The sequence below is a fragment of the Pholcus phalangioides genome, unplaced genomic scaffold, assembly GCF_987345545.1.
Source record: "Pholcus phalangioides strain wild (caught in Gottingen) unplaced genomic scaffold, Ppha-v1.0 ptg000015l_1, whole genome shotgun sequence".
Classification (NCBI taxonomy): Eukaryota; Metazoa; Arthropoda; class Arachnida; order Araneae; family Pholcidae; genus Pholcus; species Pholcus phalangioides.
In genome coordinates, this window is record NW_028301608.1 from 26907511 (window position 1) to 26933279 (window position 25769).

Consider the following 25769-nt stretch of genomic DNA (forward strand, 5'->3'; position numbering starts at 1 on the left):
GAGAGACGTGATCAAATTACATTCTCCCAACCATTGCCTGCAACACCACCAAAGCTTCCAATTGAATTACCATCTTGGCTTACATCGGAAGCACAAGTGCGCTCGAGATTGCTTTTGCAGCGATGACATGAAGGTACACCAAGGAATGTTGTTATTCATTATTGCTTTTGTTTGACGGCTATTTTTTTTTATTAAATATATATTGATGTATAACGTTTGTTTCTTTTCATAAACTTTCCATGTCTTTTTTTAGAGACGTGATTCGTTCGAATTCGTCAAATTTATGTTCCACGACAGCAGTATTTCCGCAGTATGTGTATAATAAAAACTACCAAAGCAATCGTTACTCTAGAGGAGAAGAATTTAAATGCCTCGAATATCTATTCTGGAATTTTTATGGAGAAAACAAAATTACCTTAACGAACCTCGACCATGATAAACCATCGAAATACCAAATACCAATCATACTCTTTCCCGCGACAACGAAATATCCAGCCAGCGTCACAGTAATAAGCTTAGAACTAAGTTTTAGTTTCATTCTAACTAACTCTCGAAAAAATAAAGAGCAAAAATGTAAATTTTGAAACTATATGACGCATGAAAATCCCGTTATGAATTCCGATGAGGAATGAACTTTGCTAGAAACTAAAAGAGAACCAATAGAGGACAAAATCTGATATCAGTAATGGGGTTTTACAAATTTTTGAAATGAATGAAGCATTATTTATTCAATTTCTAGGAAACCACAGTTTCGCTTTTATTTCTGTATTTGAAAAGTTTGAGAGCGAAATGACATTCACGTGACTTAGGAGTGATTTTTCTCTTTTTCTATCCGTTAAATCCATTTTATTTATGAATATAGATTTATTTCCTTGATATGTGGATTCATTTTCAATATTAAATATATTTTCTGTTGGATTCAATTAATTAATTTTTTAATACTTCTGACTATTATAATATTTATAAGGATCAGGTAAATATCAATATCATTGCCCATTTACTCATACTGCATTAAGCACGTCAAACATTGCTGGTAGTTTAGGTGCTGAGAAATAAACCTATTTCATTCATTAGTGAATTTTCTGATGGACTTTTTATAGTATTGTGCATTCACATTGACGTAATTTCTTTTTGATAGTTGTAACTTTTCATATGATTCATTATAATTATCACACTGATTAAAATCAATGAATTGCTATAAATGATCACAGGCAGCGTACTCATACGTTATAGTCAATAACCCTCGTAATACTATGGGTTTCATGACGTTTTTGGGGTTTTTTCCCATTTTTCGGATAGTTTTATGCCATTTATTGTGGTTTTTTTTTTTCTTCCGTTATATAAGAATTAAATTATTTCATTTACCGTCTGCAAAACTAAGCTGAGATTGTGTGTGTGTGTGTGTGTGTGTGTGTGTGTGTGTGTGTGTGTGTGTGTGTGTGTGTGTGTGTGTGTGTGTGTGTTCTACCCTTACCCTAAAAAAATCCTTGACCTGAAGTTCATATAAAAGTGTTTTTTATATGAACAGAATACAGCAACCCAATATAAACATCACCAAAAAAATAATTATTAATATTTAATATATGGTTCACAACCATAACAGGCCAAGTCCATTTCTTACAAAAAATGTGATAGTTAGTTCAGGAGGTGCGGCAACGTCTGTTCTGTTCACCGCCATAGTGAGCAAAGCTCGCAGTTCACCTTCTTTGTCAGGGGTGGCGTTTGTTTTCACAGCTGGAGAAGTAATACATAAAACTTTCACAGCCATACTGAACCAAGTTCTTGATTAGAATTTTGATTTTCCTCGTTGCTATTTTTCATTATATTAATCATTTTCAAGTCAAAATGAGTTGTGATTTTGAGTCTTCTGGAGAAGAATGTTCATGAGTCATCATATGAATCATCGGATGATAATATTGTCAACGGTAGGTACCTAGTATTACAACTTAACTGGAGACGTGTTTATAGATGTTTGAATAAGGATTACATCACATCAGTCACTTCAGTCTCTAGAGGCAGACATACTCCTGGAAACAAAATTTACGTTGCAGACATTATTGGTCAAAAAATCATTTCCCGCCTATCAAAGTCACTATATATTTAACGACAAATAATCCTAATAGAAAGTACCTTCACCCTGATCTTTCGATTCGGAAGAGTTATGATATTTGTGTAGAGGAATGTGCGGCAAAGAATAAGATCTCCATAAAAGAGAAGTTCTATTCCAAAATCTTCAGCACAAAACTTAATTGACACTTTAAACCAACAAGTACAGATACATGTAAATTATGCAATGACATATCCATAAAGCTTTTAACAGAAAATGATGAAATCACTAGAAAAAGTCTTGAAACTAAATGAGAGCTCCAGTTGCGGAAAGACAGCAGACTAGAGAGAAAATTAAAACAAATAAGGATAAACATGATAAAGCCTCGAATGTCACTTACTGCTGTAAATTTGACTTGAAAAGCACTTTCTTTTCCTAAGCTTTCAACATCCGTAGCTTATTATAAACGAAATCTATATGTTTAGAACTTTGAGGTACATTCCTTTAATTATAATGTTGGATACATGTATGTTCGGGATGAAATGGAAGGGAGAAGAGGTTCTGAAGACATTTCTAGCATTGTTGTGAGACACCTGAGAAAGACCCTCTAAATGTAAGGAACGGATTCTATGTTCCGATGCATGTGGTGACCAAAACCGGAACATCAAAAAGTCTCTTAGGCTGTTGAAACTAGTCAATAGTACAGACATAGAGAAGCATAGTCAATTAACCTCAAATTCCTGGCGATTCGAAGGGAATTATTAAGAATGCAAAGAGGAGATGCCCAAAATTTTGATTTACAGAAGTTAAAAATTATGATTTTGTTTCTACCACATCTTTGGAAGAAGCTGTCATAAACAGCAAGAAGTAACTATCTCCTCCCACACTGAGGGAGTTTGTTTCAGTTGGTTGAATATCAGATGGCTGCGAATTGTGAGAGGTTGTCCCTTTCATGTTAGAGTTCAAACACACCTTCAATGAGAGGATCTATCTTTTCACAAAATGAATTTGAAAAAGCAGATTCGTGGACGAAAGTTGCTTTCTTTGTCTCAGTGCAAGTCAAAATGCATTGTACGCGCATTGGCCATAGAAAGATCACTTTGGCCAAAAAGAAAGATATGATGCATCTTCTACATTACACCTATACATTATGTTTATTTCAGAATCTTCCAGTGCAGGTAAATACTAAGCTCCCAGCTACTTCCTCTAGAATTGACGAAGATGATAATATTTTATACATTTATTCATTTACGACAAATGGTAAAATTTTTTATTCATTGTAATTGATTTGTAGTTTAAATATAACTAATGAAAATATTTCATAATCAAGAATTTTTCATAATATGGAATAAATCATAATAAAATGTTCTTCACTCACATACATTATAGCATCATATTTCTTCACGTAGAAGCTTCAATTCACAACCATAGTGGACCAAGTCCTCATTATTGAAGAAAGACTATAAATTTACAACATAAATACTGATTTATTATTTGTTAAAGCAGGACACTAAAAAATTTTATTTTAAACTAAACTTTGACACATTTAATTCCTTTACACCACTTGAACTGAATTAATTATCTATCAAAAACTTTAAGGCACTATTATCCATAATGAAGGTAAATAAATAGACTTGGTCTACTATGGTCGTGAACCCCTCATATAATGCACGTCCTATAAAAAAATATTACGGTTGTCTTAATACAGCTTCAAGAGAGCTTCTCGATTTATCCCACTATATTTATATCGTACTCGAGTTCACTACCCCCGGAGCTAAGCTATTCCATTTATTAACAACATTATTAGAGAAAAACTGACGCGAAGAAAACTTTTTAAGAATGAAACGGATAAAACATGACAATGCTTCTCAAATTGAAAGACCAAAACTCTTGACGTATTGCTTGACGCGTTAATGGCCGGCGTTCAATGTATTACGTATCGGGTCGTTAGGCTATAGTCTCGCCTCAGAGAGCAACAGGCCTACAATGGTACAAGTATTCAATCACTACATTTCATTATAGTAAGAAACATTGATGGTAGATGGTAGAACTGTAACAAGTATTACATGGAAACAAACTTCACGTTAGGTTCACAACACATACTCGCAGATTTTCTAGCATTACCCAGGTCTTCTTCGACTACTTGCTGATATCTCTTAATTGAGACAAAGTGGTGGGCCATGATCTATATGGTTAGCAGGAGGAGGTTTTTGGCCATCATGGTGTAAGTTCCGTAACAAAAACCGTACGTAATTCATTTATTTAGCAGTCCGAAATAAAAAAAACAACTAGAAAAATGACGAAATAACCGAAAAGTCATTGCCGTGAAGATTTTCTGATAAGATATCTAGATTTGGGTATACATATGTGTTTTTCCAATTTTTGAAAATTATGAATTTGCGATGATGTTGGATTTAGAAAAAAATAAAAGAAATATGTGACAGTTTAAAAAACTGAATAAAGTTTTTTTCTACTTTGAACATGCATCATGGAAACGAACTTAATTCTACTAACTTATTCAATCTTTTAATTAAATTTGAGATATAAAATTTTTTAAATTGAAATATGGATGTATGGACTTTGCATTCTCAAGTTTTTTTCCATCTTATCATCCAATAAGCCAATGTTAATTAGAATGCGAAATGATCTGGAATACTATCATCCAAGTTAGTCACTATTTTCATTAATTCAAATGATTTCGACCGAATATCTAGACTTGCTTCAGACTATCCAGTTTATTATTCATTGATATAAAAGCTGATACTGACTTTAAAAGAAATTAAGGAGACAGATCGATTTATTCGGTATTTTCAATAATAAAATCGTAATTACAGTTTTTTTTATAATAAAGCTCTTATGTCTTTTTATAATGAAATTGTAAATTCTGGTTTTTCTACCTATAAAGATAATCGATGAAATATGACTCTAATCACAACACAATCGTGATAATCCTGATTAATACTCACACACCGAGTTTTGATTACTTTAATGATTTAGTGTTATCTTTTAAAACGCGTAATTCTTTGCCCGCTCATTTTCCATGCTATCGTTATTTCTCCCTGGAATAATAGACAGCTATTTTCTGAGTAGAAGCGTTTCCAGAAATTGCTTTTTCCGAAAGTCCCGAGAAATAAAAACCAAAAAGAAGGCATTAGTATATGACTGGCTTATTAAAAATGCAAATGGTAGCTTAGTAGATAGCGTAGTGCTAGGCTATCGTTCGGTATAGAGATCATATGCATAATTTGACGACAACTAAAACAAGATTACATTGGGGATTCACCGCAGCTCTTACCTACCGCGGATAATGATCATCTTAATTTTAAATTTTGATAACTCTGTGTTGTTTTTATGTTGCTTCTCTCTTTTTCCTCCAGACACTATCCCTACTCTTCTACGTCCTTGTGCTCTCAAATGGATTCTTTAAAACTTCCAACAATTGCATTTTCTAGTTTTGTTAATTAGTGCGGTTATATAAAAGTCTGCTTAATAGGAATATATCGCTTTATTCTTCTTCAAGAGCTTAAGTGATCGATCCTTGAAATATTAAATTTATTTTCGAGACGAATCTTGCATAAAGCAGCAATCCCTTATTTTTTTTCTTTTAACAATGTATCTTAATATTGAGCAAAAATTAAATTGAAATACTTATGATATTATTCATTGATATTATTCATACTTATTGATATGATTCATTTTTTCTTATGGTGAATTCATTTTTTATTGTCATACAAAATTTTCCTGAGCAATATATAATTTACAACGTATCCGTTATCTGAGATACATTTCATATACAGGGTGTCCTGTAAGTCCTAATTCGGACTTTATCTCATCATCCGTTGGTTCTAGAGACATAGTTTCAGTTTAAAAATGCTCAAAATGTGTTCAGAAGTCATTCTGCACTAGTTTCAACAGTGAAAATACAGTATGTCACAAAATTAAAAATCTAAATTGCTATACGGTCCCCCTGTTCTTTAACTCCCACTTAGAAAGGCGTTGCCCGAACTTCTGAGCCTGACCAAAAAAAAATCCTTTGTTTTTAACTTCAATATTTGCTCAGATTCAAAAATCGGGTAAAAGTTGGGAAAAAATACCATACAACTAATGTAGGCCGGAAGCTGAAAGGAGTTGAGTATGAGAAATTTAATTCAAAATTTGAATTCAATGTTTGAGCGGATTTTCCACGCAGAAACATGGATTTTCTTTATATCATCGTGAGAGAGAGACAGGGCAACAATTTTCTAGTTGGAAGTTAGATGACACAGGAACCACATACAAATTTAAATTTTTTTATGTTATGGCACTATTTTGTTATAATCGAAACTGGTACAGAATGATTTTCAAACAGATTTTGAGAGCAGGTTCTAATTTGGAGCCATATATACGACAAACGGTTGATGAGATGAGATAAAAGTTGAACTGGGACTTACAGGACACCATGTATATCAGGGCCGTAACTAGGATTTTTGCCTTCCCCTACAGCTTTAAAATTCGGTAATTCTGTATCGGTGTTCTTTGTTCTAGCCTAAAACTCCCGATCCCTAAAGTTGGCGGCCCGGGGTAGTCCCCCCCCCCCCCGCCCCCTCAAGTTCCTTCTCTGATATATATCATCTATGACAAAATCCTTCCCACCAACGCTAAGAATGATTTGCTAATATTAACTTTTTAGTTTTCAGAAAACGCTATTCATTTATCAGTCGGATGATCTTAAAGGACACTAACTTTAGGTTCTAGTTAAATTTTGTAACATTTTTAGTAAATTAAGAATACATATTTCTTAAATACTAGCCTAAAAGTTCAAGTGATTTCTTATTTATATGTATTATATTTCAGTTTTGATTGGGAATAACCTCTCCCCCTCCATAAAAAAAGGGTAAGTAACTTGATATCAAGAAATATTGATACCCATAGATTAGGCAAACATCAAAGGTCTTGGAAAGCTCCGAAACAACCACCTAAGCATATAATAATTTTGCTTTCGACGTCTACATTCATAACGATGTGTAAAACCCTATAGTAACCGGGAAAATACGCATATCTGCTTCAAACTTGAGCAGATTTCTACTTTCTCCTATCTAATTGGAAACGGCATTTCTATTCATATTTGCAGAAGTTGGTAGAGTTTCTTGAATAACTGTGGCTCCATAGTATTAACTGAACAAACTTTGCCTTTGAAAGCGTGCTTTATTGCTTTTCTGTTTCATTACCGAAAAAGCGTGGTGAGGGAAAACCGCTATATATATTATGAGAGGAAGTTTCAAAGTGTGTGCGTTCATGAAAGGATGTAGAATTTGATGCTTAATATATATTTTTGTTAGACGTTCATACAACTATTACCGCATTTAATATTCGCTATAATGAATTATACTTATATTACATTTTACTCGATATAACGATAAATCTCACAGCAACGATGTTTTTTTTTTAACTTGTTTGGAATCGCCTGAATCTAATAATAAACTCTTCTCGATGCAACGGCATCTTTTGCTACAATAAACCCTTATGTGACGATATTTTTGAGATTTTGGAACCGTTATAACGATATTTTTTTTTACATTTTACTCGAAAGATCATTGAACATATTTTTTTAATTTGTGACATATTTTAGTTATTCCAATGATGCCTAGTAATATCGGTATTTCGTACCTCCTAATCACTGACGTGTTGAAGTTTCTGGTATCGATATATAAGTCTGATTCACCAAAGTTTATTGTGATGAACCTCTTCCCAGCCGTAATGCATCTAGCTGGATCCTGTTCATCGATTTATCAATTAGAATATTTTTGCGCCGAATAAATACTCAAAAGCATATTTTTTGGTGGTACTAACAACGCACGGATTTAGAAAAGATACCAACAGCACCATAACGTTGATGTCACGTGATGATGACGTTGCTTCTCGATGTAACTAGATCATGACTCTACAATGATAATTTTTTTCTCGGTCCACAGAATGTCATTACATCGACGTTTCACTATATAACCAGCCCCGTAGGGCGTATGTAACTCTGAAGGTTGATTTTACAATAAGAATTCGGCATAGCTTCAAGTGTTCGTAGATTTAAAACTCAAATGTTACACAAAACAATCCGCTAATCACAGTTACGCTACTCAACCCAAGATCCAATTATATCCCTCGACAAGAAACAAGATTATTCAATACATAAGATACATCAAAAAATTTGTGTCAATATCAATACAATAGTATACAAAGGACCCCACCAACTTGGCCGGCGTAAGTTGAACAAAATCAAAGTTATCTCGAAGGTTCAATTTCAGTGAGGCTTACAGAAAAACATTGCGTTATACAAAATAAATCAATTGGTCAATAAAACCTTAAATTAAATGACAATACTCACACATCATTTCAAACTAGCACAGAATCAATAAACAACTAAGTAGGATTAATTTCCAAAGAATTCATATGAAAGTACTATTAACAGACTAGTATTGATTCTGACTTGTTGACCCATTGTTTAACCATCCGGGACAATGGTAATAAGTATTATACGGTCTTAAGGCCATATGACAAATGATTACCTGTCAACTTGGCAGCATCGAAATCATACATGATTTACAGAGTACTTCAAATTGACGATGATCCGGAATCATGTCTTTTATGATAATCCTTTAGCCAAGGAGCTCCGAACTGGCTAGCTAATGCCCGAAATGCAAACATTGACCGGAGTAATTTACAACGAAATTAACTAATTCACGATCTGGCCGGTCACTTTGCGAATTCTTCAATTTCGGGCTTTGGTAGTAAAATATTCATGCATCAATATTAAAGGTTTAGAAAAGTTTTGTACTGCCTAGTAATACTAGTTTTTTACGCCCACGTCATATACAGGATGTCTCAAAGAGATTGGTTAAACTTTAACTCGTGATGGAACCAAAACAATTCTTTTGTGGTATGTTGCAACTGAAATTTAAATTAACTACAGGGAGATTGCTCGAAAATACTGCAGATATGCATAGTATAATCAGAATAAGATAATGGTAAGAGACCAGTGCTCCAGAATATCCACCAATCCCGCCTTTATGTTGGGCAGCAGGGTCGCAAGTAGGATTGACCTTTCCAGTGTTCGAACAACGAGTCTGGTACGGTACTATGAATTTCTTCCAGAGAATTCTCGGTTATTAACTTTTTTTCAAAACCATTTTTGAATTAATAGATGTTAGTTAATTAATAGTTAAGTAATTCTTTTCAAGTGTATGAACACTGACGTATCGGTGTAACTGATAGGAACAAGATACAGTCAAATACAAATCCAGTATGTAATGGATTTTTTACGTCTCACCCCATAAGATTTTATCCTATAACATCGCATGTATCGAACAAAATTTTCAGTGGCTTCAAGTTCGTTATCACGGTGCTTGGATATGAATAATTCTACTAGCAAAAAAAAAATTAAATATAAACTTCATCGAAATAGAAGTACCATAAAACATGACATTAAATTTTGTCAAATTACAGTCATATGTGAACAATTTAGTGATGACATTCAAACACGAAGTTTCGTTAAAGTAGTCTAAAGGAGCTAGATTTTTATAAAAATATATGCTCTTCTAGCGTGTTCTTGATCTGAAATCGAAATCGTACTTTGAGATTTTTTTCCCCATTATTGTCATTTCTTCTGTTTAGGAAGTGGAAGTACAGCGTAGTGTAAAATTAATGGAAGAAGGAGGGAGATTTAAAAAGTATTTTTTCTTTCTTTTCTTCCCCGCGCTTGGACGATTCGTTTGTCTTTACACACTCATCTGTATCAGAAAACTTCACTTGATTTCAGGAAAGACGAAGTAAAATGGAATAAGAAAAAGAACGAGAAAAGGAACTTATATACTCTCAGTGTCTTTTTTGTGCAGCTGTACATCAACTAGTTCCCCAAAGAGAAGAGAATCTTGCCAGCTTGAGTCGTGCCCCGAGGGAGTCGAGCTGTTTAAAGAAACGAATTCGTTTTATATAGAGATCCACTTTTCTCTTTGACGTACGAAGAAATCTAAGAGAATTCTTTATTCGTACTACGAGGATCGGTAACGAGATTTTTTTGTTATCTGGATACCATGCAGAAATATGCATAATGATTCCATATTCTGAATTGAGTTTGCTTTGCACTCGAAAATTCAACGTATAAATTATTTAAAGAACTATATATTTCACGAAATTTTGCGAATCTCTCTTGAAAAATAAAAATACAGGCATCTATTTATATATATATATATATATATATATATATATTTATTTATTTATTTATTTATTTAGTTAGTTAGTTAGTTAGTTAGTTAGTTATTTAGTTAGTTATTTATTTAGTTAGTTAGTTATTTATTTATTTAGTTATTTATTTATCTATTTATTTATTTAATTTGTTTAATCACATTTGTCTTTTATTTGTTTTCTTTGTCCGCGCGTTCAATTGAAGTTACAATACGTCATACATTCAAGATTTGTAGATGTCCGTAATGGTCAATTTATGAGCTACCCTCCCTTTATTATTATTTTCTGCGTCTATTCATTACTTTATGAGTGTAGCTTTCCATTCATCTAAAGACAGGATTTTCAGCCGGTTTGCCGTGACGCGGTCGTAGGTGTGCAACAAAAACTTTTATAGAAAATGTACTGAATTATTCTCTAAAGAAATCAAAACACACACATAATGATTGTTCAAACCAAAATAAAGACGACGCTTATGTATAATAAGATGGCCATGTTCGCCGAGCGATTTAATCTCAGCAAAATGAAACAAACAAACATCCGGTCTGGCAAAGAATAAAATATTCTACAAAAGCGTAATAGTTATGTATATCTCAAAAATACTCTTTCCAAGTATTTTAATTATATTTAATTACAAATGGAAGCAATTTGTTTGTATTTGTTTATAATCAAATCACTGAAATTGTACTTTTTCAAGCATCTCAATTTAAGTGTGCCGCGAGACAAAATGAAATTGAGAAACGCTGAATACTAGAACTTAAATCGAAGATTATATACTAAAGCGTGTTTTTAGTGTGTCGTTTCATTTTTGGTCATTGCGCAGTCCAACGTAAATGGAGTTAACTTCGTTTAGTGAGCTTCATATCGTTTGAATGATTTAGGGATCTTATGAGTAGGTCATTTTTGTATGTTTTTATGCCAATGAAACTTCAATTTCCATTGGACTTTCCACAATATTTTAAAGGACTTTTTTTAATTGACATGCGGAAAGCATGCCTATGCTTATTGCACCTAGTTATAGCAATCCTCGTTGATCATGTATTTTTCGTTTGAGTGGTTTTATGTAAAAAATAAATAAAATTCTCATTTAGTTATTCAACATAAGTGTAGCAAATATTTTATCATTTAAAAAAATGTCACATTTATATCACTAATACAAATTAAAAAATATTATACGCACACAACATTGAAAAAAAATTTCATTTCCAGGTAAAAACAATAAAAGTAATATCGAAAGAAGAAATATCGAAAAACAAATATCGAAAAACAAATATTTGTGGACCGCCAATAAATTTCAAGATAAATGAATTTTACATTTTTAAAAAGAAATCTTCAACGATCCAAGTTGGAATGCTCCTAAATTCGACGTTCAATATAAGTATCCACTTTATTTAATTGCGGAATAATTCTTTATTCATTCCGATATTCACTAAAAAACACAAGCAGTAAAAAAAATGTTTCTTCTACATCTTTTTTTTTAAAAAACTTCGTATCTTGAGGATATCATAATCCACAAAAAAAGAAATAAATTTATAAATAAAATCGATGTTTTAAACTGAATAAGTAATGCTCAAAGATTTTTCGAAGGCTGCCACGACCATTACCGATATCAGATTTCGGGAGAAGAAAATTTTATCCATTTGCATCTATTTTTATAATGTGATTCCTGTGTGGGTCATAAAATGATTTTTGTTTTATTTTCTTTTTCATGCACTCCAGTGAAATCTCATTTCGGTACTGGTTTTAGTGCAGTTATTATTGGACCAAGTCTCTATAATAACTGAATATTGTAAGCCGCTTATAACTAGCAGAAACATTTTCTAGTTTAAAGTGCAGAACTTTTATCATATCTCGTAGTTTGATATTTTTATTATCTGCCATAAACGACCCATACGAAGTACAATAAAAACTATATATTTTCTACGTTATTGGCCCCTAAGATCATTACCCATTTTGCATTGTTTTGGTAACAAAATAAATGAAATAGTTTTTAGTTCTATATATATATATTTTTTGAATGATCAGTAAAAATAATTTCACGTTAATATTATTTTTTTTTCAATTTTCTGGTATAAAAAAAATCATTTAGTAAATATAAACCCAAGTAGAAATGTGACTTAACTTTAAAATAGAAATAATAAAATAAATAAGTATGTGGAGGAATGTATAGAAATGATAAAATGAATAAATATAGAAAAAATATATAGAAATAACAAAATAAATAAATATAGATAATTGCCGTGTACAGGGTGTACTAAATTGTTTGCACAATGGATATCTATGTGCAACATGAAAAGACTACTCTGTTATAAAACATGCTTCAAATTATAGAAAAAAAATTAAATGATGTGCATTTACTTAAAATCTTATAATTTGTTTGAGGGGTCGTATACTTAGAAAAATAAAGAAATTAACTTTTTTATTCAGTTCACTTCTGTTTAAAAACCCGGTAAGGAAGTTGTTTTCCTGTCTCTTCTGAGGCCGTCAAAAAACATTCCCGTTTCTAAGTTGGGAAAACAATGCAAAAACTAACTGACGAGCGAAAAAATTATGTTGTTCTTCCCTACCTTTATTCAGATTTTGAATTCAAATACCTCAGCGAATGTCATACTTAGAAACGTGGATTTTGTTTTTCCTGGGCTAAGGAGAGACTTAGCAACAACTTTCTACATGGGTTTTGGTTTCTTACCCCATCGTCCCGTTGAAAAGAAAGTCGTATCGGGCAGTCGTTGGAAAGAAACGAAACATATATGATACATTCATTATATAAAAACACTTGGGGCGCTCATCCTACTGGTCACTATAATTTAATGGTCGCTATAACGTGGGGCCGTTATTACAAACACCGATTGTACATAAAAAATAAATATTGGGAAGTACATGGAAATAATATATAACAATAATAATAAAGTTACATGAAATGTAGATGTAACTGTGCGTTTTGGTAGTCTCTATAGACTCTCACAGTATACAGTGTGTGTGCATGGACCTTTGAAGACCGGCTACACCCCGCTTCCCATCTCAGAGAGATATCGAAGCGTTCACACACACACAGTGTGATTCACGAGGAGTGTTCCGAAGAAATAAAATTTTATATTCCAATTTGATCGTGATCCGAACGTTCTCTTATTTATTATTTTTCATAATAGACCATGGATGTGTGATAAGAATATGTACACTAGCTGACCAAAAAATAAATAAATAAGACTCTATAACATATTATCGGATCCCCTTTAACAAGATTTAAACATTTGTCACCAACATTTATTTTTTGTGGTCATAAAGTTTCTAGATATGTACTCACTTTTAACATAGTTCAGAACACGTGTATTTTGGCATGATCATTCGAAAACATGGCAATACAATGAAAAAAAATATATTAATGGGTGCATATATATTAATGGGTATTCTAAAATATTAAGCAGACTTGGTCCTGAAACATGGGCAGGATACGGGGGGGGGGGGGCGTGGGGGGCCACTCAGAAATAATGACCGTGCCCCCCCCCCAGACTTCCTAGTCTATCTCCGCCTATGTCCTGAAAATCAGAAGTAATTCCTGATCACTTCCCTCGTGAGGCTTGCATAGAAGCTACTACCACTAGTTACCGGGCATGTACTTCGCACACATTCCTCTACGGAATTTCTAACAAATTGGTATATGCTGGAATGAGTCTTCTGAGAGTATGTGTGGCTCTAGCGTGTTTATTCTGCAAGAATTGTGTTTTTGTGTTCTTGCTGGTGAAGCCATCTTTATACTAGCATATGCAATATTTTTAAGCAAATAATTCTAAATACTTGAATTTTCACGTAATATAAGTATCGTATTGTAGCTCTGCCTGCTCTCTGTGGACAGACGTTTTTAAATGGGAGATCGGTTTGAGCGCGCATTTATGCCTTGAAGTTGGGAAACCGCATAAAAGCAACTCTAACTGACTACCACTGTGATGTCAATGGAGTTCGAACCTGGAATCATCAGAGTGAGAGTCCACCACGATGCCCAAACGACCACACAGTGACCTGCATTAAAATGCTGCAGTGAAGTGTATTATTATTATTATTGCTGCTACTGCTGCTGCGGTGCTCTAGTGGTCATAGTGACGTACTCGCATCGCGAGAACCCAGGTTCGAACCTCACCGGCGGTACAGTGGTGGCCGCTTGAAGTTATTCTTCTGTGATTCCCAAATTCGAGGCGCGAATGCGAGTCAATCTCGCCACAGAGAGCATCAGGCCTGCAGCGATACAATAATTTAATCACTACATTTCACTCATAGTTAGCAAAATTGATGGCAGATGGAAGCATATACACACTACACATAACAACCAATACACGAAAACAATCTTCGCGTTAGGTTCACAACTCGTACTCTCAGTGCCGTGATTAGACAGGTGCGCCCACACGAGGGCCCTTTTTGTAGGGGGCAAAAAATGGGTCCAAATGGGCCATTCTGGGCCAAAGAAACGGCTAAAAGGCCTAAATGCAAATTCTTGCACATGATACATGAATAGATAGTTACGGTACTGCGTACACGCTTACTCCGGCATGTACCACTTCGTTAGAAATTCCGTACAGGAATGTGTGCGAGATGCATGCACGATTAAGAAGTAGTAGTGAAATATATTTTAGTACTGTTTTTTTTTTCCTTTCTTTTCAGCCAGATGATGTATTAATTATATATATATATATATATATATAGCTCAATTAAATCGTATTTAATCCATAACGAACTAAAGAATTAACGTTGAAACTACTGCGGCCGGAACAAAACACTTTTAAACGATCAACACAATTTTTGTGATCGGATGATATATATGAAAGATGAAAAACTAAAAGAGAGTTAATGTCATCTAATGGAAGATTATGTTCTAGCTCTTAATACTTTTTTTTCCTCTCCAGTCTAGTCATCCGTGCTTAATAGCTGTGAAAAACTTAATGGTATTTTGTTTGTACTTCAGGGAAGTAAACGGGGATCAAGAAAGGCATCTTTCCTCTCTCTACGCACCTGCAGCAGTCATTTAAACAGCAACAACAACAAAAAAAGAGACTCACTTAAAAGATATGTTCTATCTTCACCATGGTTCATTGCTGGCTATTAACGATGGTGAAAAATTTAGGAAAAATTGAGACATTTAGGAAAGAGGAAATTATATCTCTTAAGCCACGTAAAAAATCCTGAAACGGAAGAAAAGCTTTTATGTTGATAATTTTATCGCACGCTATTCATCTCGATTTCCAGCTAATTTATCGTATCTCAACTTCAAGTTATAACAAGTTATGTGATATTATTTTTTCGGGAAATTATATTTCAAGCTACATAAATAAATAATATATTTATACATATCATATACTTCTTTTTGTATGGAAGTATGTTCTAGTATGTCATTTGGCATCCATTTTCATTCCTTTAACTTATAGTTTAAATCATATAAAAATGTGTTTAAGGTCGACTGCACAGGCCTCTTGACGACTAATAATGTATTATAGATTGTAATGTCAAGACATATCTTTAACTGGAATGAAAACTGAATTGAATTCGGTAAATATATACGTCGTTAGACTTCGATTCAGCCCCTTTACAAAACTTTCGTCCACACGCCCTCCGGTGGAATAAATTCAATCCAGTTCTCTATTATTTTCTTTACTGTTATTTCTCTTCATCATCGTGAAGCTTTATTGTATCCTAATGAACCGAAATCATTCATTTCCTCCCCATTTTTTGATACTCCTGTTAATGATCCCCCGCTCCCCCCCCCCCCCCCACATGGGTGAGGGTCAAAAGAGAAATCTAATATCTACTCTATTATCTATTATACTGCTTTTCCTTTTCTATTTATTTTTTCTTCATTTTTCCCCCCATTCTTCTATTTTTATTTCCCTTTTCTTCTTTTTCTAACGTGCGGTTACTTTAGGACAAGGTTACCAGATTTATCGCTGATTCGTCAAATTGAGAAAATCCAAATTTGTTGCTAAAGCTTGTACGTGAAGGAGTTAAACAAACGGAAAAACATTTTGAATGAACTAATACGATGTGCACCGGGATGAAATAATTTTTTCTTTTAAATTTTCGAGTTAGAATAGGATTGAGATTTTTGGTTTTAATATTTCAAATACACTGTAAGATCAAATTTATACCAGCTTTTGTCTTGTCGTTTTTAGACGTTGCTACCAACGGAAATGATAGATAAAAAGTTGCTTAAACAATTTCTTTCGTACATTTTCACATACTATAAGTTCATCTTCGGAGGAAAACTATAGCAAACAATCGTATCGTGTCGCTGACTTCGGATGCTCGTCAGGACTAGACATGCTATCTCGGCAGATTGCTCAGTGGACAGAATGAGGTTGGAAATAAAGGTGGCTGCCTTGCAATTTCGTCGACGAATGCATCGTTTTCTGATTAGGGGTTTGGATGCCATTCTTTTGGGTGTTATTAGGTAGGAATCGTTATAATAGCGTGATTGGTTGTCATTCCGAATTTTTCTGGGATTGTCTAAATGCACGGGCGCTATGAAGAAGAAATAGCTTTTCGAAAAACACAGCATCATTTTTATAATGATTTATATGTTGATTATTCAGGGACTTCTGCTTCCTCTAAAGGCAACGCAGTGGCAGCGACACCATGCGGAATAGTCCAACCAAGGAGGGTATTCTTGGCTATTAGCCTGGAATGATGCAAATAGAAGTTTTTGTTTGGGCCCGTGTTTTCTCCATGTTTATATTTTTTCATATAAATGTGTACAATCGTATTGTATAATCCATTCTATGTACGTTGCGTCAACCTTAATTCATGTGTTTGTTTTGGTTTATTTATTTATTTCTTTTCGATGTAACTCTCAAATGCTCGATTTTCTTTCGAACTAGAATTTTTTTATACTAATTAAGGACACGTAATGAAAGTGATAAAATCATTTTTTTTAAATCTATTTCGAATTTTCCTGCTTATATAGGGCTTTAAAGACGTACATAGCCTCAAAAATCGCATATAACATAAATGTATTGATGCGACATTGCATTTTTTGCGATTTAAACTATAGTAAGAAAAAATTTGGATTTCAAACTTCAAAATGAAATAAAAAAGAAATGCAAACATAAGAATTTAACAGATTAGTGAAATCACACTGCCATACATGCTCTGCAACAAAGAAAGAGTTTTTGTCGTTGATTGGGGCATCTACCAGCAAATTCAAAATATGAAATTTTAAGAAAACGACATCAGCTCATGCGCAAAGGCGATTCTGAAGTTTTTTCTTCAAACTCATTGCAGTAATGAGCGTCTAAAGAACCTTTTTGCCTATATGCAAACCTACGTAAAGGTTAAAGCTCTGACCGTCCATTTAACGTAGTGAAAAAATATTTTCATCCAAATCTCACTCTGTTCCCTTTGTTCTGCACAAATACAGTATTTTCCGTGTATTATACTTTGAAAGATTACTAGAATGTTCTAGTTGTATTACACAGGGTATCCTGTACGTGCTAGCGTGGCTTTTATCTCATCAACCGTCCGTCGCGTCGTAGAAATATCATTTCAATTTAAAAAATGCTCAATAGGCGTTCAAAAATTACAGTTTACCAGTTTGGAGAGTGAAAATACAGTGTGTAACAAAAAAAATATATAAATTTTTATACTGTCCTCCAACGCTCTAATTTCCAATTAGAAAGTTATTCTCCGTCTCTCCTAATGCCAACAAAAAAATGCTTCCAAGTGCAATATTCACTGAGATATTTGAATACGAAAAATCGAGGAAATTAGGGACAGAACAGCGTTAAATGCGGTTAAAACGGTTTTTCCGCATTTAATGCGGTTTTTTCTTCCATATTTCCTCCGTTTTCCGAATACGAATATCTGTGTGAATATTGCACTTGGAAACATGGAATTTTTTTTGTTAGCATTGGAAATTAGAGCACAGGGGATCGTATAAAATTTGGATTTTTTTACACACTGTATTTTCAGTCCCAAAATAAATAGGAAAACGGTAATTTTTGAACGCCTGTTGAGCATTTTTTAAATCGCCAGCCGTGCTAGCACTTACAGGACACCCTATATACCATTGCTTATTATCCATAATTTTTTTCTGAATTGTATTAAATACAACTATTTGTTCAATAAAACTTATTATATTTATTATATAAATAGAGTTTCTTCAAAGACTTATTAATAACGTTTACTGGTGAGTAGAAAAATATGAAAGTTTTTCAACTAAATCGTGACAAATTAATTATTCTGATTTCATTTTTCATGAATAAAATTCTTGTATTCGTATATATTATTTATGGTTCCAAAACAATTCTTACTTTTGCGCTGCACACTGTTATTCAATACTAATCAACACTGCCCAAACCTAGATATATGGTGAAATTTCTTATGTTGAGAAGACTGAAGTGAACAGACCAACGAATAAGGCAAATACACAAAAAATAATGAAAGTCCTAATGCATTTCAACACCAACGGGTGCCGTTTTCAGAGGAAAAGTTTAAACACTCGTCACGCTGACCGAGTTTCCCACTTGGGTTGAATACCAAATCTTCACGCTCGGTTGCTCAGCGGAAGAAGCACGTCTGTTCACTTCAAACGTCGTGGTCAGAATGAAGCTGTGAGCCTGCGTGAGATACTAATGCAGCGTCCTGATTGGACATTTGCGGAATAGTGCTATCCGATTGGTCCATTCGAATTTTTCTTGTAATTCCCGCTCGAAATTAATTTAAGCCATGGTGTTGCGATCGGGGGTGTAGATTTATTATCGTTCTAGTATATTTTTGAAGGCCCGAATATATGTGCCTTCGTAGAAATCTAGATCAATATAGCATCTGTATACTATACCGCAGAATAAACAATGGGACATTTATTACATTCCATGTGGTGATTGCTCTCTTGGTTATATAGGACAGACAAGGAGACCCATAAAAGCAAGATTAAATGAACACGCTCGCTGTGTTAAGAATCAGGAATGTGAAAAATCGACCATCGCCGCTCACTGTTGGCAAGACGGCCACAAATTCAAATTTCAAGAAGCGAGAGTTTTTCACAAAGTCAAGTCCACAGTTGATCTAGATTTCTACGAAGGCACATATATTCGGGCCTTCAAAAATATACTAGTGAACGATAATAAATCTACACCCCCGATCGCAACACCATGGCTTAAATTAATTTCGAGCGGGAATTACAAGAAAAATTCGAATGGACCAATCGGATAGCAGCACTATTCCGCAAATGTCCAATCAGGACGCTGCATTAGTATCTCACGCAGGCTCACAGCTTCATTCTGACCACGACGTTTGAAGTGAACAGACGTACTTCTTTCCACTGAGCAACCGAGCGTGAAGATTTGGTATTCAACCCAAGGGGGAAACTCGGTCAGCGTGACGAGTGGTTAAACTTTTCCTCTGAAGACGGCACCCATTGGTGTTGAAATGCATTAGGACTTTCATTATTTTTTGTGTATTTGCCTTATTCGCTGGTGTCTTCTCAATATTCTTGGGCAAAGTGGATCAACTCTTCTAAATTTCTTATGTTCCAAGTACTGTTATACATCAATATAAAACGAAATTTTATCGATTATAAAATCTACAGAGAGGAAAGCAATTTTCACTATGGATAATGCTGTGTGTGTTGATGGAGATACACAACTTATATAATTCTAACCCTTAAATTCAATTTTTTTTTTTTACTTGGGTAATAAAAATAAGCTCCTACAGCAATATCCATAACACGTAAAAACAGTTACGAAACGAAAATAGTTATAAACACATATATGGTATAGCATAACCAGAAAGAAGAGAAAAATACGAAACAATACGTGTTTCCACGAATAACCAACGGAAAAATCATTTTCCCCATGGCACAAAAAGAAGTGAAAAAGGTTTCTTTTTCCTTTCACATCATTGTATACATAAATATTTGCTTGGGTTTCCATCTTCAAAGACATATCACATAAAAGAATGGAAAACTCCCATATGTTTCATGTTCGCAATACGAGATAAACATCGAATTTTTATTGATATGGATTTCTTTTCTTCTCTTACAACCGGCTCAAAGTAAAATAATCTTGCTTTTAAATGGAATAAAAAGAGGAAACATAATCTAGAAATAGTAATGGGTAAGGAACTGTTTCCATTAAGCGGATTTTCTTACTTTTTTTCTTCGAATCCACGGGACTGGAAATTTGATTACCGTGTTTGCTTTTGGAAAACTTAATAGCGTAGCAACGACTTTCATGAAACAATTTTCGTTGTTCTTCAAGTGTGTATTACTATAAATAACTCGATAATAAACTTAATGCCTATTGAAGTTACCGAGAATATTTTCTTATCTCACACTCAAACAATGAGGAAATCTGGAGGAATCGCTTGAATTGTTTCGAAATTAAAAGAGAATTCCTATCCGTTATGTTTTGTTTGTAGAGAGCGGTTTATGCTGCGCGATTCTTTTTAATAAATTTTAGAAGAGCTTTTTCTAAAATATTTAATTGATTGCTTGACTTGAATGCATCATCTTCTCCCCTCGTCTTTTCTAAATGTTTTAGTTCAATTTATTTTATCTAAAGTCTTATTTAATTATAATTCGGGAACAACCATGTAGCATGTATGCACCCGGGTGTAAAGATGCACGTTATTGTTGAGATAATGGCATTTGTAGCAGTTAATTTTTTTTTCGCTTTCCGATGTTTCAAGGGTAGGTATTCGCTTAATCAAGATTTGAATAGAGCTGTTGAACTTCGCAGAGTCATTCAAGACTAACCTCAACCGTACACTCTGTACGGTGCTTTCACTCTGTACGGTGCTTTCACTCTGTAAGTGAAAAAGTACTGTAAGTACTTGAGTGAACAAAAAAACTGTAAGTACTTGAGTGAACAAAAAACTGTAAGTACTTGGGTGCCCAACCTTCAGGAGAGTGCTGCCCAATTCATTGGTTTGGAAACGTGTCGCGCGTCACAATTACTCTTGACTGTAATTAGCAGTTTTACTTGCTTTTGACAATGTTTTTTTAGGATTTTTCATATCATTCTTATTTCCCGTACTTTTATCGAGACGATATAGTCAGCTTAGGTACATATCATATGCAGCAGAACAGGATGGCTAACCCACGGAAAGCTTGCCACAAGTGGCACACCATGATATCAGGCGTCAGGCGTGGCATGCAAACGCTTTTCAAAAATTGAAAAATGTTATATTCCATTTTTCAATCTAAACTAAATTTTCTCCAACTTTTAACCAATCCTTTCCTTATGAATGATTTTCAGATAGGCCGCTAAACCTAATCTATATAGTACGTGTATGATACGTACTCTTGAAATATTAATTGTGTGATCACTTTGTATTCAATACATTTCTATTCGGTTTTCCACTTTTGGACGTATAATTACTAGGCGTCCCATGTGTACGAGATTCGGGATTATCAGCATGGTGGACAATGTGTATCCCTGGATTCCTTTTTTCTGGAGGGGGGGGGGGGTGTGAGGAGCCGGCACCTCAGCCCTACGTGCACGTGAGATGAACTTCTACCGTAGTATACAGTCGAATCCCTTTAATAACGAACTCCAAGAGATTGAGGGCCGTATTCACCGACAGAGTTTAAACTACAACCACAGGTGAAAGAACTGAAAATTGACACGGATTGGTTAAATTCAGGGTTTTAACCAATCCGTGTCGATATCTAATCCTTTGACTTGCGATCGCAGTTTAAACTGTGTCGATGAATACGGCCGTGAATGAATCACTTCGTTATACGAAATTTCGTTTCAAAGTAATTTCCAATTTTACGATGTTTGACGTTCGTCCTAAGCTTCCACAATACTTTTCGCATAAGTATTGTGGAAGCCTAGAAAACAAAAAATTGTCATAAAGTATACGCGTACTCAAACTCGTGCAGTGCTTGAAACAAATGCTTTCAAAAAAAAAGATTTCGCATCCAAAACCACATGCAAATTCTAGTCTTTCTCATATGGTAACTGGCACATTTCGGGGATGAATGTCCTGAAACCATGTATATTTCTGGGAAATGTCTTTAACGAATGTCATGCAAAGGAAACTACATCCACATCTTAAAAATTTGAATAAAGTCTAGTCTTTTTTCAATGGGATCTTAAAATTACTCTTTGAATTTGAAATTCGAACCTGGTCTGGTTTTTTTTTTTTTTTCAAAAATGTTGAAACAATAGATGGAGATGTGCCACGTTGGTTTTATTTACTCTAGCATCAACTTAACACATGATCTTAAGTTTTTGTTTGATGAAAAACTGTTTCCTTTCGAAGCAACTCATTTTAAAACAGAAGGAATATGAAACTTCCTAACACTTTTAACACTGACTTACCACCGAGTTTATTTCTTTTTCACGTACCGCATTGGTTAAAGTTTCTCTTCACAAGCCACACAAGAATAACCCTTCTTCATCTAACATTTCAACAAGTTAATTCCCTGAAACATATTTTACGGGATCATTTTTGGAACGTTCTGTATTCTTTTGTTGATTTTCAGAAACTTGTTTTTGAACTGGTTATACCCGACTTTTTATTTCGTAATATCGGAATACGCAATACGTTGTTCCTATGTAAACTTATTTACATACTTATTTACATTTAAGGATCAGAAAATTTCTCGTTACAATTTTTGCTATACCGCTGATGTACAAGGTAGTTAAAAATAAATTGACACTATTCAGACGTATGTAGCGCCCATTCTGGTGGAGGTATTTTCATGAAACTTGACATATATAATATATGAACCATGGGGAAAAGAAATGATTCAATAAAAAAGTTCAATATTTGACTACTAGATGAAAATGTGGTAACTTTTTTTTCATCACAGTTACCTTTCTCCTCGTGTTTGGTATAACGTATATATCAAGTTTCGATGAAATGCGTCCGCCACGACGGGCACTACATGGATCAGAGTAATGTGAGTATAATTAAACTCAGTAGTGTCGGTTGACTTATCGTGACACTGCTCAGACCAATACGCCCGTTGTGATGAACGTATTTCATTGAGACTTGGTATGTACGTTATTTAGACCATGCAAGGGAGAGATAACTGCAATAAAATAGCTCCACTTTTTTCACCTGATGGTCAAAAACCGAACTATTTCTGTATTTAATCTTTCTTTTCCCCATGGCCCATATCTATACATATAAAATAACATGTTCTGACTGATTCGTTGATCGACTGATTCGTCATCACAGAGCCAAAATCGCTTTAGACTCCCTACGGAATTTGTTTTTAATTCGGCCCCTAAGGATATTCAAATGTTATATATACAAATCAGCCGATAGAATTAGCAGAGCCGAAACCGCTGAAGTGCATGTATAAAATTTTGTAAGTAGTTTTATTTAATGACGTAAAAACCAGCTAAAAAGAGGGTTTTCCTGAAAGTCAACCCACAAGGAGGGGGAGGGGTTCAAAGGATGTGTAGAGAAATAACGACGGGCCGAAACCGCTGAAATGAAAAATATCAAATTTGGACAGTATTTTTATTTTGTAATGTAGACACTCACTAAAATGGGATTTTTCAAAATCCCTTCTAATCGGGGTTCAAAGGTAATATGGAGCAATCATTGCTGAAGCTATGAATATGTAATTTAATCAGTTATTTTATTTTATGATGTGAAGACTCAGTAATGAGGAACTTTCCGAATTTTAACTTCTATGGGGGTCATAAAGTGGTTCAAAGATTATACCTTGATAACGCTGAAACCGTTGAAGCTATAAATATGAAATTTGTTTGATATTATATTCTATAATGTAAACGCCCACTAAGACAGTAATTCTGAAAATTCAAACCCCTAGGGATCATGATAGTTTCAAATGTTGCATGGGGGTTTCATCCCCGAGTAATTCTCAGATTAGCAAATCCACGCGAATGAAGTCACGGGCAGTAGCTAGTATCATATATACCAAGTCTCATGAAAATATCTCCAGCAGAATGGGGCGCCACATACGTCTGTGAGTAGTGTCAGTTTATTTTTAACCACCCTGTAGGATATATACGTAGATAGGTATACAATCTGGCAATCTGCACTGCGATAATCGAATTTGTGACCCAAAAATAAAAAGCATTTAGAACTCAAAACAGTGACAAACTGTAATATGAAGACTGTCAAACAATATTTTGCATGAACGGAGAGCATGCTTGTGTAAAAACGGGATGTATGGTCTGCGTGTAAAAACGTATAGAGTAGCACGTGCATGGAAAAAAATAAAATTATTGTGACATGACTCGGAAAATAGTTGGCCACCCCTGCAGTAGAACCTCGATAACTTGACATGCAGATAACTCGACTATCCGGATATAACTCGACGTTTATTGTTCTCATGGTTAGCATAATACTAAATTCAAATTGGGGGGGGGGGGTGACCTATTTAACTCAACACAAGTTAGCTAAACCCCGTAAGTCGACTACGATTAGCATTATGTTATCACAACAAGTTTTTCGAAATTGCCTGGAGATTGGCCAGTTTATAAATTTCCACGGCATTTCTTTCGAATATTTCGAATAGTTGAATATCGACTTCTTCTGGCGAGTCGAGTTGAGATTTCACTGTAGTTACAATTTTTAACGGAAGAGCTTTCGCTAACCGGATAGAACACCTTGGCGAGGCAAGTCTCATTTGGCCCCTGGGGCTGGAGGTTGTGCACAATGCTTCTAGGGGTCCTAAGGTAAGTGCTTTATTCAATCAAATTTATTATTTGCATAGTATGGAATCTATATTGTTCTTAATATTTTGAAATTTTCGAGAAAATTCTGTTTCACAGTTTTTTTTCCCATAACGTAATTTTTTCCCCTATTTTGGTGTTTTGATAATATATAAACTAATTATAAAGTTATCAAGGCAAAAGTCTCTATTGCGCAGCCGTGGGTATTAGAGCGCATCATCTATCTCAGTAACTTGGATGCATTTTGCCTAATTAGAAATATTGGCAAAGATGGGGCTTCGATAAAAATTTTTCTTTGTTGCCTTGGATTCTTTCCAATATTAGGGTTCTTCAAATATTAGTTTGCGGCGAATTGTTCATCCAAACGGGAAATTATTTTCTCGCACGATCTGCCAAGCGGAAAAACAGAACTTCGGGCGGAGGCCAAAATAAACTATTTGATTGGTGCTTCTGTTGCGAATTTCTTTTCCTACGAATTAAAAGTAAAACTACATAATATCGTGATATTCGATTCACCGCATCGATTTCTTTTTCTACTCCTTCTACTAAACTTTCTGATTTAATTCTCAATATAAATATAATTAATGGCTGGTATTCCCTCTAAATCTCATTACGCATGATTAAATATGATGTATTACAAACTGAGCTGTGATGACACGCGGTATCCATTTCATGAATATGGTGATATGCGGTTCCGCACACATAAATTAACGAGAAATGTTTATCCAACTGATGAGCTTTCCGTGCAAGAATCCGATCGTTGATATCCTTTTTCCTGCTTTTCAATGTACTGTGTATGGCATTCGGTTTTCTAACTTCTGGCATTCGAACGATTAGCAAAACAAAAAAAGAGGTCTAGGATCAAT